Source organism: Panthera leo, chromosome C1, assembly GCF_018350215.1.
Source record: "Panthera leo isolate Ple1 chromosome C1, P.leo_Ple1_pat1.1, whole genome shotgun sequence".
Taxonomy (NCBI): domain Eukaryota; kingdom Metazoa; phylum Chordata; class Mammalia; order Carnivora; family Felidae; genus Panthera; species Panthera leo.
This window is the reverse complement of record NC_056686.1, coordinates 134181162-134196328: the sequence shown is the minus strand read 5'-3', so window position 1 is coordinate 134196328 and position 15167 is coordinate 134181162. Positions and strand designations below refer to the sequence as shown.

Here is a 15167-nt window from a genome sequence, read left to right as displayed (position 1 = left end):
TGAGACTTTACTCATCTTCTGCTTGGTGGACCATATATATATTCATACATATACATATTCACATACTTGAAAGACTCTAATCAATATAGAAACTAACCACTCCAAACTGTGCTCGTTTCAAAAATGAATGAATAAGGTTTTCAAATATTTTCCCTTAAGGAAAAGAAAAAGGGGTAGGGGGAGACAGATGCTTTCCTCAGGTGAACTAAAAAAGGCTTAGCTTGGGTTAACTGTGCCTGGAAACTCTTAACCCAAGTTAGCCATTGTGAGTCCTTTATGAAACCCTTTGGTGTTTTGAATAGATCTTTTAGTAGACAAGTGGCTTTTTCCGCAAACTCCAAGGTCATACAAGACACACCAAAAGGAGATGGTAACTTCAAGTTCCCTTTTCAGTATTTACGATCTTAGGAGGTGTGATGAATCCGTAACATAAGACCAAAACAGAACTCTTCACATTCTTTCTAAGACCAGCTTCTCTTCCTCTTTCTGTCTCTGCTTTTGCAGTCATTGTTTTTGTTTTATTTTGTTTTTCCTGTAAATGGTGGTACTGTTCTCTGTTCATCCAGGTTCACCTGTCCCACCGGGTGATGGAATAACATTTAAGCTCCTTGCCAAGTCCTTTGCCCTGAAGGCCTTCCACAATCTCTAGTATTATCTCACTTCTTTCTAACCACTGTCCCTCCTTTGAGCTGGACTGACTTCCCTCCTCTGTCCTTTGTCTGACAAATACTGACCCCTGTGCCTGAATGCAGCCTAGCCCTTAGTTTCTTTTTACCTTTCCCCCAACAGGCCTGCCTATACTGAACTGAAGTGTCACTCATACTGTTGAAAGTTGCCCTGCAAAAAACATACCAAGCAAAAGGCATCTCCTCTGGGAACTCACATAGAGAATCATTTGTTCTTGTCATCTCGACAAAGGCCACACTCCATAGCAGGGCATCCAATGTATGGGGCCTTCGTGATTCTCTCTGCAATCTTTTTCCCAGCACTCTGGTCCCACCTCCTTATACACACAGTAATCCTGCCTTGGGGAACCAAACTCCCCGACTGGTTCTACTCTCCCTTGCCTCCACCTCCCCCATATTCCCTCATCTGCCTCAAATGTATCCTTCCTCCCCCTGGGGCTCTCCCTCACTTATCCTGCAGTGCCCCTAGGAAGCCGCCTGTAAACTTGTTCCATGCTCCAACTTGCTCTGGACCCACTCTGATCCCAGCCCTTATTACATAACACTACAATTAACCTTTCCACTTCTTTTTGTTTGTTTGTTTGTTTTTTACTTCACTAGATTGTGAGCTCCTTGAAGTCATGGCCACATTTTGTTTACCACTGTATCCACAGAACAATGCCAAATATAAGACCCTAAAGAGGTTTGCTAGTAGTAAGAACAGATGTGGCGCTTAGAGTCTGTCTTATATTATGGTTCATTCTAACTATTTTCTATTGGAACATAAATGTCCTAGCGGCAAGCGTTGTGCTTTATGCAGCTTCCTTCCTAGAGTGTACTGTACTATTTGTATATGACAGATATTTACAGAATGTTTTTCTCTTGAATTATTCATTCAGATGAGTGTTAGTCTTCAAACCGTGCTCTCACAAAACTACAGTTACTTCAGTGCTGATGTTATTTCTTAAAATATTTTGGGAAATGGCCTCCACTAATAGTTTAGGAACCACCCAAGTAAACTTTAGTACTTATTGTGACCTAAGATATTTCTCAACTTAGTCATCACAGTCAGTCTTTTTTAACTCTGACTTCTGGTTAGAAGTTAAAAATGCCTCAACCCCCCAGTTTAGTAATTTTGAGCATATTCATTATAATGATTTGTGAAATTCCCAAGGGCAATGACAGTATCTGGCACAGTCTTCCTTGAAGATGAACACAAATGAATGAATGATTGAATGGAAGAAACAAGTATATGACCACCTCTGAAGACCAAAAATGTACTCCCTTATTTCCAATGATATCAACCTAATTGGAGTGCATTTTGGAAGAGATCAGTTATGTCAGTGTATTTCTTTCAGTGAAATGAAAAATAGTAATAAATCTGCCTCACTGTCTAAGAGTCATGCCCTGCATTTTCTGTGATGGGTAAGGAGCTTTGAGCCACTGACAGGTGTGTCGGTATTTGGGTTTGAGTTCTTCCCATCATCTGATAACGGAGTCCTTTCTTTGAAGTCTTCCTTGTCGGTCCCCCACCCTTGGGATTCTAGACTGTCACCTACTAAGCTTCTTTCCTCATAAACTCTTATTTTGCTCCATGCCATCTTTCTTTCTGTTTCTTTTCTTTCATTCCAGTTATTGGATTTTCTGACACCTTACTGCAAGATTCTCTTATCTTTACAGCCATGGACTTTTAGGGTCTTAGTGACATACATAGCTCACTGGCATAGATACTCTTAGTGTGTACAGTAAATTAGAAGAGAATATCCTTAAAAAACAAGTTGGAGTCCTAGACCTCCAAGTAGGGCAAATAGAAAAAAATTTTTTTTTAACATTTTTTTCTTCTTTTACAAACTGGCATTAAGTCTGGTGAAATAAATGAATGATGTCAAGTGCAAGTTAACTCATGCAGACACAAGTGATAATGAAGTAGAACAGTCATGAGGGCACAGTTTCTTTAAAACAAGAGCCACGAGGATTTATTGTATTCTAAGTGTTATCATCGCTGCCATTCACATACGCATGCATATTTGCACACACAGGCATCTAAAGTTGAAACTGAATACAGGGCACTTTCTGCTTTGAACTTTAAGAATAATTTAAAAGTATTCTAAAAGTCAACTTTGATTCCCTTCTTTTGTGGAATATTTAAAGAAAAAAAGAAGCATGGAAGCAAAGGGAACATATTTCTCGCATAAGTCTTTGCTATTAGAAATCGAGAATACGTAGCCCCTATTTTTATCACTCTGAATGGCATATATTTCTTAAAGCAGACCGGGTTTTCAGCAAGTCAGCCATAGTTTTCCAGAAGTATACAAGTAGCTTCAATGACATTTCATCAAATGGTTTCCAAAGTACAAGTTTCTAAGACTTCAGCCTACTGGGTCAACTTTAAAAAGAAACCATGTCAATTGAAAAAAGTTTAAGAAAGTCAAGGCCAGTGCTGGTCAGTGTACTGGAAATGGATATTACAGCACTCACTGTTGCTCCTTTGCCTTTCCAGTCCCTGTAAACCTCCACTTAAAAACAGGAGTGACCCAGACACAAGACAGGACAAGATTGTGGCTACATGAGATGATATCAAGGACTTGGTGGCATCACTCCCCACAACTATAAGCAAAGGGCATATTTGATTTGCGAATATTTCTCAGAAAAGACATTTTTTTATTTTCCATTATTGAACAAAACAAAGAACTTACCGCAGAATAAAGCTTGCCAAATTTGTTGATTTTAGAGGAAACCTCAGACTTGTTATTCCTCTTTCAGGGGGTATCAGAGTGATAATAGTAGAAAGCCCCTTAGCCCAGAAGCCTGAAGACATGGTTCTAATCCCTTGACAGAGTCAAAAGTCCCTTAGCTTTATCTTTGATCTAAGTTTTCTAGAGTAGTGTTCCCTAAAATGTGTTCTATTCATGTAGATCCATGAAATGAGCCTTAAAAAAAAAGAAAGAAAGAAAGGAGGTGCAGGGACACCGCTGCAAAATTTATCTCCCTGTAAATATTCACCAAGCACATTCATATTTAAGTCAGAGAATCCCTGAAGTAAAACTGTCTAACTTGATTCAATCTAATATTTAATCTAATATTTCAAAACTTAATATTTAACCACATTTTTTTAAAAATTCATAGAGCATTTACTAAAATCCTGAGGAGCTAGTATATTCCACAACACAGTTTGGGAAAAGGTGCTTTTTAGACCTTTGGCTCTCTACCTCAAAAATGAGGGGTTAAAATTAAGTAATTTCTCTGGCTCCTATCCAATTTCAATTCTATGGCTGTATAAAAATTTTAGTTTTTGTAGTCACCAAAGTCAGAAGTTACATAAATGCCGGGGAGTAGGATGATTTTTCACACAAAGTAAGTAAAAACAAAGATTTTTATACATGTGTGTTTACCATCAAATAAACAATCTCTTCCTCTCCATCTTAGGCTCCTTCATACTCTTTTAAAAATTAATGTAAAATCCACACACCGTTCCTTATTTTTAATTTTTAACCTAATACAAATTTGATTTCTGTTGAAACTTAAAATCCATATATAGTATCATACACACACACGCGCACACACACACACATACACTCACACATATGTATATACTTGTGTGTATTATCCTATATATAGTATCAGTTTAAAACTGTATGGTAAGGCCACAGGAAAAAATAGGAACTATTTTTTTAAATCTTTATGAAACTCTGTATTTTTCAAGTCTCATTGCTGTTGTTGTTATTGCCCTCCCCCACATCATAAGTTCCTCGGAGAGCATGAACAGTATTCTCCGCATTATTTTTGAATGTTCCATTGCACACGATATTGGATACTCTGTAGTTGCTTCTTATTTTTGTGAAAGTACCCAATAATGGCTAAATTGCTTACAAGGAAGCTACACTTTCTCTCGTGTTCTTAAATGTTCTACAGGTACAGAGACAGTTATATTCTTGTTTTTAAACTATTGGAGAAGCAAAACATTTGTAGAACTAATACCTACTTACAGAATAACATGGTCTCTGCCTGCCTGGGATGGGCTATGTTGCTGTGTCTCTATGTCACCGTAACTAAGTCATGGCTATGTCATCCTAACTATGGGGCGTTAACTCTTAGACTCTTAATTTACCCATGCGCAAAATCTTTTAAGGACATTTTTCAAACTGTTTGCTATCTAACTATCTCCTTCTCCACTCCCCAATTTTTATGTATATATCAAATGCTGTGAAATGTCTCAAAGTATAGTGGAAAAACTCTTCTCACAGGATAAGCATCCTTGTTTATAGAGTTAATATGATGTTCACAACAATGAATGATTATGAATAGATATCTTTCACTGGGGAAGGAAGCCGATGAGGTTAAGGAAAAAACATTTCTTGAGCACTTGCCATGTGTCAGGCATAGCCATTATCATTTAATTCACACAAGTGGAGGCATTATCAACATTCTCGTGATAAACTGAGGCTCAAAGAGACTGACTTTTTTTACCAAAGTCACACACTAAGTGGTAGAGTTGAGATTTAAGCTAAGTACTTCTAATTTCAAGTCCATACTCTTTCTGAAATGGAAACAGTGGCATATTTTTTTTTCTAAAATCATCTAGCAATTGAAGTGTTGTGTTACAGAAAGATTTTTAAGGAGAATTGAACCATTGAGTTGTTCTAAGGAGATTTCTATATCCATTTTATCAGATTGCCAAAATTCCGGAATCCTTTTCTCTTTCTGCCTGAATGCATTACATATGTCTAAAAAAGTTCGATAATAAAGTAAAAAATCATTTATCGTAGTCACTGATGAGTGTTATATTACATTTTGAGATGGTTTTCTGAAACACGTGTCTGTGGAATATTGTATGTAAAATTTCAGATAGATTGTTCTTTGAAATTTAAAACAGTACAGAGTGGCCCTAGGGCATTTGTTTGTTTGTTTGTTTGTTTTCTGCCCCTGTGCCCACAGCCCTGAGTATCTCCTTCTGGCTGGTTGACTCGGTGCTGTCACCACCAGATCCCTCAGCTTTGGGTGCATACCTGCCGCCCCCCACCCCTGCCCCCCCCACCCCCCACCCCCCCCACCCCCCACCAAGGCCTGGAGATGAGCTGGCCTCAAGTGAAGGGTGAGGGGACACCCACACACAGAGTGTGTTTTTGCTGTTTATGTTACAGTCAGCACTGAAGGACGCACAGCTTCTCATGGATAGATGATAAATATTTTCCATTTAATTTTTTGCAAAAATGTGTTGAGATGATATTCATATAACTTAAAATATAACCACTTTAAAATGAACAGTTCGTTAGCACTTAGGTCATTCACAAATGTGCAGTAGAACATTAGAATAGAATAGAACCACCACTTCTATCTAGTTCTAAAACATTTTCATCACCAAAGTAAAACCCCTCACCCATTAAGCACTTTCTCTCCTATTTCTCTCTCCCCAGCCCTGGCAGCCACCAATCTGTATTCTGTCCTTATGGATTTATCTATTCACATAGATGGAATCATACAACATGTGATTCTGTGTCTGGCTATATTCCTTTATATTCCTTTAGCAGAATATTTTCAAAGTTCATCCATCTTCCATCATGTATCAGTACTTCATTCCTTTTTATGGCTGAGTAATATTCCATAGTATGTATATACTCCCACTGGTTTGTTCATTTATTGACTGATGGACATTTGGGCCATTTGTACTTCAAGGCTATTTATTGGACATACTACTTGTAATTGCCCCCGCCCCGGCCCCTGCCGCCTCCAAAAGCCTGTTGCAAAAGCACTTCAAATGGGCAGTTTACAGTTGCAGAGGGGGCATGATAGGCCTGCATCTGATGTTAACCTGCCATTAAGGTTCTTTTTGATGCTGAACTCACTAAAATGTATTGTTATGCTACCTTGATGAATGATACACAGTATATGTGGGTTATATGTACTGTATCAAAAACCAGATATCTTTCAGATGTAATATGTAACTATTTATGGTGTTGTTGTTTGTGTTCTGTGCTAAATCTAATAGAATTATACATGCCTATTTGGATAGCTTAGGTTAGAGACACAAAAATAAGTTCTCCCCAAAGCGTTAAGTGTACTCTTTTGTCAATTAATAAAGAAAAGCTATTGAAAACATTAAATTATCTGGCATGTCCACATATATAATAATTATGCAGCCCAAGCTTTTCCTTTTGCAACAATTTATATATTACATAAACCTAAGTTTCTCATCCAAGTATCATTTCAAGAGAAGCAAGTTTAAATAATGGAGGCAATGGGGAAACATAATATTACGATAATGTTCTTTGGTGCGGTTTGGAGGGTTTTAGGAAACATTTGGAACTATTTTTCTCATAAAGTCACTTAACTATTGAAGTGTTATGATAGCATTTCCCTCTGTGTTGTATACAATACAAAAGGAGTCCAGCTAAAGGAGACAGCAATTCTTAATATCCTGATGAGAGGGATTTCCACTAACCGGCAAATTACATGCCCTGGTATCCTGGTATTAATTTAATCCAAAGATACAGCAAACTAAGGAAGGACCAGGTGATTTAAGGAGTCTCCTTTGCTTTCAAATGCCCATTTCTTTGCAGCGTCACTTAGCAAAACTACATGAAACTTTCAGGCATAGATGGAAAAGGACCTAAATTTTCAGAGTGTAAATACTCTTAACTAAATTGATCTAATTTTTTCTTGAGCATTTCGAACAAGATTATAAACTGATACTTTTCTGAAAACTGTTGTGATGAAGAAAATATTCAAACTTTTCTTACACCATTATTATTGGCCTCTTTGAAACTTGACAGATATGTGCCTCAAAGGTTCTAAACATCTGTCAAGTGTTAACTTAGATTAAATTCCCCTGTGAATTGATAACCATTATGTTCTTCGCATTTGACATATAGATATTCACTGGTGATTGTTTCTTATTATAAAATAACTATAGCCTTTATATAAGTTTAAATTGTAACAGCGATTAAAATGTAATGCTTTTTTAAGGTATATAATCTTTGAATAAGGAAATGAAAGCTATTTCATGTGTGCTCTTAAGTATAGAATATTTTTGTTATATTGGAGCTTAAAAACCATTTCTGTTGAGGGCTGCAGTGCTATCTATTATTACGGATGACTAGAGGCTATGGCTAAGCTATACATCAGAATGAATAAATTTCCTTGTCAGTGAACGTTGGGAAAGTACTTGAGAGACCAACCTCAAGAAAAGGGAATTTGTTTCAGGCTGTCGTTGAAGTGGTCATTTCCAACCCCCTCCCCTTCAAACAAAAATGAGACAGAACAAAACAGTGGCTCCAACAGCAGGTAATTTAAAGGAAAGAGAGGAAACAGGAGAACAATGTGGACTTTAATTGAACTCCCCTTCCAAATGAAGCCGCGTTCTTTTGGTAGGGTGGAGTGAGGACCATCGGCAACTTCAATTAAACTAATGGGACATTTTTCCATTTCCAAGTAGAATTTTCCGGGGAAATGGACTGGAGGTGGGATTGAAGGCCGAGTGGCATCCAGCATCCACCATCCACCACCTCTCATTGTCTTGCAACCTGAACAAAAAAAGTATGGCCTAAGACAGAGGCCACTAAACCACTCTGAACTGCAACTGAGGACAAATGATTAACCGTTTCATTGCCAGGGGCCTCACCACAGAAGTGAGCGGGGCAGAATCCTCCCTGGAGCTTAGAGGCCATACGCTAGGTACACAGCGGGTAAGGGCTGAGCAGTGGTGTGTGTGCACCCGCCCTTGCTGGGGCGACATAGTCTAAATCCTAGAAGCCGGAGTTGCATTGCTACGTCGAGGCCTTTTATCCTAACTCAGGGAGAGATTTAAACAACAATCCTAGAATCTTTCATTGGCGGGTATCCTAGTGCTCTGTGTATCCAAGGGGACAGTCTGATTGTTCATACGTCTTACCTTAGAAAGACCCAAAGTGAGATTTCCTCACTCTACCCATCCACCCTAATGCTACCCTCTTGAACACAGACCAAGCAGCAGAAAACAAGTGGAGTCCTTGACCGTGTAAGAACCCTGGTACCTGAACAGGTGCTGTCCTCAGTTCTGCTCTGTGCACGCATGCGGTTGCACGCATACCACACTTCCCACACCATCTTTTCCGTGGCATAAAACCTATCTGTTCTCAGGTTTTTGAAATGCATCTCTGACCTAAGCACATACCAAATTCTGTTTACTCCCCGTAGTTTTCCTCTGTTGCTAAGAGCTTTGTGATCCGAAGTAGTCACTTTCTTTTCAAGTTCCTGATCATTTCCACATCCCCTACTCACCTCTCCATCTCAAATTGTCTGAGTTAAGTCCAGAAAAGTAGTTTCCCTACTTGTTTCATCTGCCTTTTTAGAGCTTAAACTCTTAGCAGAGTAAGTCAAGAATTTACCCAATATTGTGTTTTTGCCAAGCAAGCAAGCCTTCCAGATGGTGTCCTCATGGTTGAAGTCCCCCCACCACTACTTTATGTTACTTCTGTTCCTGCTTTGTAGTCTCTTACCAAACCATGTCCTCTACCTGGCCTGGCAGCCTGCAATGCACTTCCCAAAAGAAATATGTGTATATATCACCACCGTTTTTTCTCTTTTCTTTAAAGTGTTTTCACCCTTGGTTTTATAATCTACAAGACAGATATTATGAACTTCGTAATATACATAGCTCTCTACTTTGAGCTAATCTTTTTCTTTTGGATGAAGTTTTCTTTTTGGCCAGGTGTTGTTCTAAATAATAGCACTAATATTAAAAAGCTAGTATTAGATAATTACTATGTGCCACATTCGGTATAGGTTATTAACATCTATAACTTCATTTGATACAAACTAACAGTAATTCTTTAACATCTTTTTTTAATGTTTTATTTATTTTTGAGAGAGAGAGAGAGAGAATGGGGGAGGGGCAGAGAAAGAGGGAGACAGAATCTGAAGCAGGCTCCAGGCTCCGAGCTGTCAGCACAGAGCCTGACACGGGGCTCAAACCCACCAACCGTGAGATCATGACCTAAGCTGAAGTCAGACACTTAACTGACTGAGCCTTCCAGGTGCCCCTATTGACAGTAATTCTTAGAATATAGATACAATTCTCTGATTTTACCTATGAGGAGACTCAGGCTTGAGGAAGTTAAGTAACTTGCCCCAGGGCTACACTGTAATAAATGATAAGCCCAGGGTTTGAACCCAGAGTCCTAATACTTCAATACTTGTATCCCTTTATTTATTTTATTTCATTTTTTTAAGAGCAGTGGTATGACCATTTATTATGCCTGGGAGGCAAGGGGAGGGAGTAACCTCAAAAGGCTGAAGATAGGGAGGGGAAAGTCTGGAGTCCTGTGTAAATGAGAGGAAGGTCTCTGCTGGCCTATTACAGAGTAAGAGGAGAGTCTCAATAGATCATTCCTTTTGTTTCTTACCTGGGCTTCTTGACCTTCTCAGAATTCTTCAGGATGATATCATATAACACAGCATAAGCATCACGGATCTCCGTGACCATCAACCGGATGTCCCGGTACTCTGCCTCATCCAGCTTGCACACCAGCTGCCTATAGTCACCGACATGGGGCTGCTTGGCTGCTTTGGTCACAACATCGCGCCACTCAGAGAAACACTTGGAGATTTGAGTGCGGAAGCCTTCCAGCTTATGTGAAGGGTGGTCATCAGTTCAAATACTTTCTCCTGGACAGCCCCTCCAGAACTGTTCCCATCCTAGAGCTGAGGTATCTGCAGGTGGTGACCAGATTGACCGGCTCAATGGCATCCTTGATCTCAGACTTGAGACCCTGACAGAGGACCACGATCTTCTCATTGCAGTTCACTGGGCCACAAGGAGGACCTTTGTCTTCATCTTCCCCTTTCTTCTTTTCATCTTTGTCCTCCTTCTGCTGCTGTTTCTTCCACTCCTCCTTCTCTTTCTCCTTGGTTGTATCAGGTACTTGGATGTCCAACCAGGCCTTCAGATTGCTCAGGTTGGCTTCCTTGAGAGTTGGCTCCTTTAAAAATGCATCCAACTCAGAAGTCTTCTTGGGGAGGTGGCTCCCAGCAGGTTCTTTGTCTTGATACACAGGTTTTCATGGAACACGTCTACCTTGGCTCAGGCTTCAGCCTAGATCCTGAGCATCGCTATGGCTGGGGCGGGGGGCCTAGCATCCCACAAGAGGCGGAGTGAGCACGGGGACAGGAAAGTGAAAGCAGCACTCACCACCTGCATGACCTTCCTCAGGTAGCAGGGAGTCAGTGCTTACATTCTTATTACCCGCTTCCCCTCCCCTGTTGCCTTGCAGTATCTTAGAAGTAAAAATTCCAAGTTACATCAACCTCTTAACGTTCAACTCTGTGCATTGTTTAAGGACCCCTTAGGCTCTAAGGGGTTGGTTTCCCTTTATTTTCTATTTATTTTCCCTGAAATTTTCCAGGCATTTTTACCAATTGCTCCTGTGTTATGTCCCCCATAGTTTCAGGTTTTACAATTGTGTCTGAGGGATTTTTCTCCCTCTCCCCCTTCTAAAATTTAGCTTTGAGGCTTTTTGATGATACTGGCAAATAGGGATATTCTTTCCTAGCTTCATTGAAGAACACTTTTTTCTAATGTATTCTTCCCTGTGTTGTTTATAAAACCAACTCTTAGCACTGTGCATGTAGCCAGCTGTTTGCTCCTTATACCCTGTTGTTGCTTCTACAGTTATAACCTTCCCTTTAAAAAAGAGACAAATACCACCCATCCACACCCACCCCCTCCCTCCCGACTATACCCTTCTCCCCAAGTCCTTGAATTATCTTCCTAGAAAGCAATTAGAGCAGTTCTCCATTGTGGTGGCACATTAAATCACCTGATATAAACAAATCCCAGTGCCCAGGGGTTATCCCAAATCAATTGAATCAGAATTGCCAGAGATGGGTCCTAGACGTCATTAGTATTTTAAAACTCCCCCAGTATTTTAAAACTTCTGATGTGCACCCTGGTTAGGCCCCACAGCATTATGAACTTTGTCTGGCAGTAGCATTCATTCCCACTGGAATGAACAGAAGTGGGTACATTTTATGAATCTTGGCAGGCTTCATCTCCTACTAAGATTCATGCTGTAGGAAGACACCGTGCCTCTTAGCTTGGCTACAGCTTTGTTCCCAGACATGAACAAGTTCCATGAGGATTCTCTTCTGCCTGCAATTAGTAACAGCATCGTGCCTACCTCCTAAGGTCTGAGAATACTCCTAGCGCTTTGTGGTGTATCCGCAATCACGCTCCATGGAGAGCCCAGCACCTTTGGTGTACTTCCAGTTGCACACTTTTCTTCCTGTCTCTCTTGGCACTTATTGTTTTGCTGACTCTTCTCTTGTCGTTTGGTTTCCTCTACTTCCCTAACATCTTTTTCTTCCAGTTTCTCTTCTGAGAAGATCTTTTTATGCTTCTGTTATAATCTAGGTCAGAGAGACATCCTTAAGTCTATTCATCTTGTCTGGCAGGAAACAAACTAGCATTTAGAGTAGACTCAACTGAGGCAGGAACACAAACAAAAATATTATCCGTAAGATGTGACTCCTACTTTCTAGAGTTTACTTTTAGTTCAGAAGGAAAAATGAAGCGAGGCGCCTGAGTAGCTCAGTCGGTTGGGCATCCAACTTGGGCTCAGGTCAGGATCTCAGGGTCTGTGAGTTCGAGCCCCGCGTTGGATTCTGTGCTGACAGCTCAGAGCTTGGAGCCTGCTTCAGATTCTGTGTCTGTGTCTCCCTCTCTCTCCCTGCCCCTCCTCTGCTCGTGCTGTCTCTCTCTCTCTCTCTCTCTCCCTCTCCCTCCCTCTCTCTCTCAAAAATAAATAAACATTAAATTTTTTGTAAAAAGAATGAAAAATGAAGTTACATGAAAGCATCAACATTCTGGAGTCTCAGAGAGAGCATCTTGAGGAAGGTAAGTCTTGAACAGAACCTTTCAAGATAAGAGTAGAGAGGACACCTCAGCTTGATCTAACAACATTAGTGAAAGTGTGGTGGTGGAATTCAGTATGGATTATACGAAGGAGAATTTGTCCCAAGGGGAGTGTGAGATCTGAGGTAGAACATGAGATGGGGTGGGGTTGAATTAAGAGAGAAAGATAATTAGCAGGATAGTAAGAAGACTGATTCCACCCCACCTCCCATGTTCACAACAATTGCTAGACTCTGAAATGTAGAGGTCAAGCACCACATCTTCTATGTGCTTAGTCTAGGGCCTAACAAAGAGCAGTCATATAAAATATATTTAGGAATGAAGAAATTCTCAACCTCATGACGGTGTTATAATCCCTTTAGAAGTCAGGTGAACTGAACGGGCTCTAGTCTTTAGAAAAATGCAAGTAAGAACCATACACACACACACACACACACACACACACACATACACAGAGTTTCCCATATAATTACAAGGGGTTCAAGGACTCCCTGCAGCCCATTTAGGATCTCCAGGTTAATAATTGGTGATTTGGAGATGTGTGGCACTGATTTATGCCTTGAATATTATTCAGACTCTCTCCTGTGATTTAAACTTATAAGGAACTGTTCCATCAAGTTTTGGTAGTTGTAGAAAAGTTCTTTAAAAAAAGGCATTATGGGTAGATTTTATTGTTGTGAAAGATGCTAGCTATTTCTGTGAACGCAGTACAAAGTCTACTCTAGGCGGCTTGTTCAACCAATTCATTCCCATAATTCTAACTGGTTTTGAAAAATGAATGAATGCATTACTATTTTTACAGAGAGCATTCTTCAGTAAAATCATAATGTTATCCCATGATAACACTGAGTTGCTTTTGTGGTTTACCTGTGTGGCCTGATCAGTTAAAGAAAAATGAAAAAAGTCACAACAAATTGTGTCAAAAGAGACAATGTTTCCCACCATTTTCTTTTACTTTCTGTGAGGGATGGCAAGAATACCCTTCAGTTAAATGTGAGCAGTACCACAATAGGCACTTAATACCTGCATGTCTGTTTGAAACTATTCAGTACTTGAGTGCAGGGTACAACTAGATAGTGTTTTGACTAAGAGGAAGTTGAAGAGGGGAAAACATTCTTTTTTTTTTTTTAATTTTTTTAATGTTCATTTTTGAGAGATGGAGAGAGACCGAGCATGAGCAGGGGAGGGGCAGAGAAAGAGGGAGACACAGAATCCGAAGCAGGCTCCAGGCTGTGTCTGCACAGATCTCGATGCGGGGCTCAAACCCACAGACCGCGAGATCATGACCTCAGCCGAAGTCGGATGCTTAACCGACTGAGCCACCCAGGCGCCCCAAGGGGAAAACGTTCTTGAGTGAAGATTTTGATATTACTGTCCAGGCATGGGATTCTTTCCTGTTTGTTACCCCACTCTTTCTGAGCTTTGCTACCATGTTTTGTATTGGCCTGCTCTCAAATCTCTGCACCGAAGACCTTGCTTGAAACATATTTCTCAAACTCTTTTTTTCCCTATATCCTCATGGTTCTCTCTGAGTGCCTTGTGCAAGGGCACTAATCAGAAATAGTAGAAAGAAGATGTGACAAAGGATGGCAGGTTGCCGTTCTCATCACAGTTTTCCATCCTCACTGCTCCAGTGGCTGGGAAGGTTTTAAACCAATCATACCACTGATAGCCACCAGTGCAAGGTGGTGATTCAATAGTAGCTATTTAGAGCAGAAATAGAAGTAAATATAATATCTGAATTCATCAACTACTTCTGGAACATTGTTAGGAGACCCTCCCTAATGATAGTACTCAAAACATCAGCAACCAGTTTATCTAGTCTAAGCAGCTGTGTTTTCTTTCTAAAGCAAATGGCCTTGGTGTGAAATGCATTTATTGATGTATTACCTCTCTTACACATCAATCATACATATACCATTTCAGCTAATCCTTCAAATAACTCTAAGACGTTCCCATTTAATAAGTGAAAAAACCAGTGGCTCAACTAGGTTATTTTGTTGGCCCAGGGCTACTTACCTGTTAGGTGATAACCCTGAAATTTGAGTCCAAGGCAGTTGGCTTCTAAAGGTGCCTTACAACATTTCCCCTTCTAATGAAGAATGTTTACTCACACACCCTACCTTCCCTCCCAGCTCTGTTTCTAGGACATATGTGACACTTCAGTGAGGGCAAAATTTAATTGGCATTGTTATCAACTTCTCTGGAGTTGTGAACAAAGTACAAATAAAACAAGATGGGAAGTCCACAGTTTTGCACATAAGCGCCTTTGCCATTAATGCCAGCAGCTCCTTTAATCCTCTCAGGCGGAAATGATCAAGTGTATCTCTTACAAGGAGTACACCCATACTGTTTTCCAATAGAAGAGTAACATATATCTGTTGAGGATGACCTAAATTGATCTATTCTTTAGTAAACCGCAGAAGTTGGGTTGTTCTGCTAATCTGTGGATGAATGGTCTTGTAAACATGATCCCAGGAGACTGGGAGTGACCTTGTGTTCTCTGTGGATGTGGCTTTGGATCAAGGAGTGTAAGGCCAATGGGAAGCAGCCTCATTTGACCTTTGAGAGCTTCATGTTAATGTGACTTTAAAATATCCAGTGGCAAAACTGTC

General features: G+C 40.2%; 1 protein-coding gene and 1 pseudogene across 6 annotated transcripts in view; one reads left to right on the top strand and one right to left on the bottom strand.

Moving 5' to 3' along the window:
- The window catches only part of GTDC1 (glycosyltransferase like domain containing 1), a 390883-nt gene that overhangs the window by 292789 nt on the left and 82927 nt on the right, over positions 1-15167 (top strand). The window lies entirely within an intron of this gene.
- Positions 10018-10839, bottom strand: LOC122227854 (annotated as a pseudogene).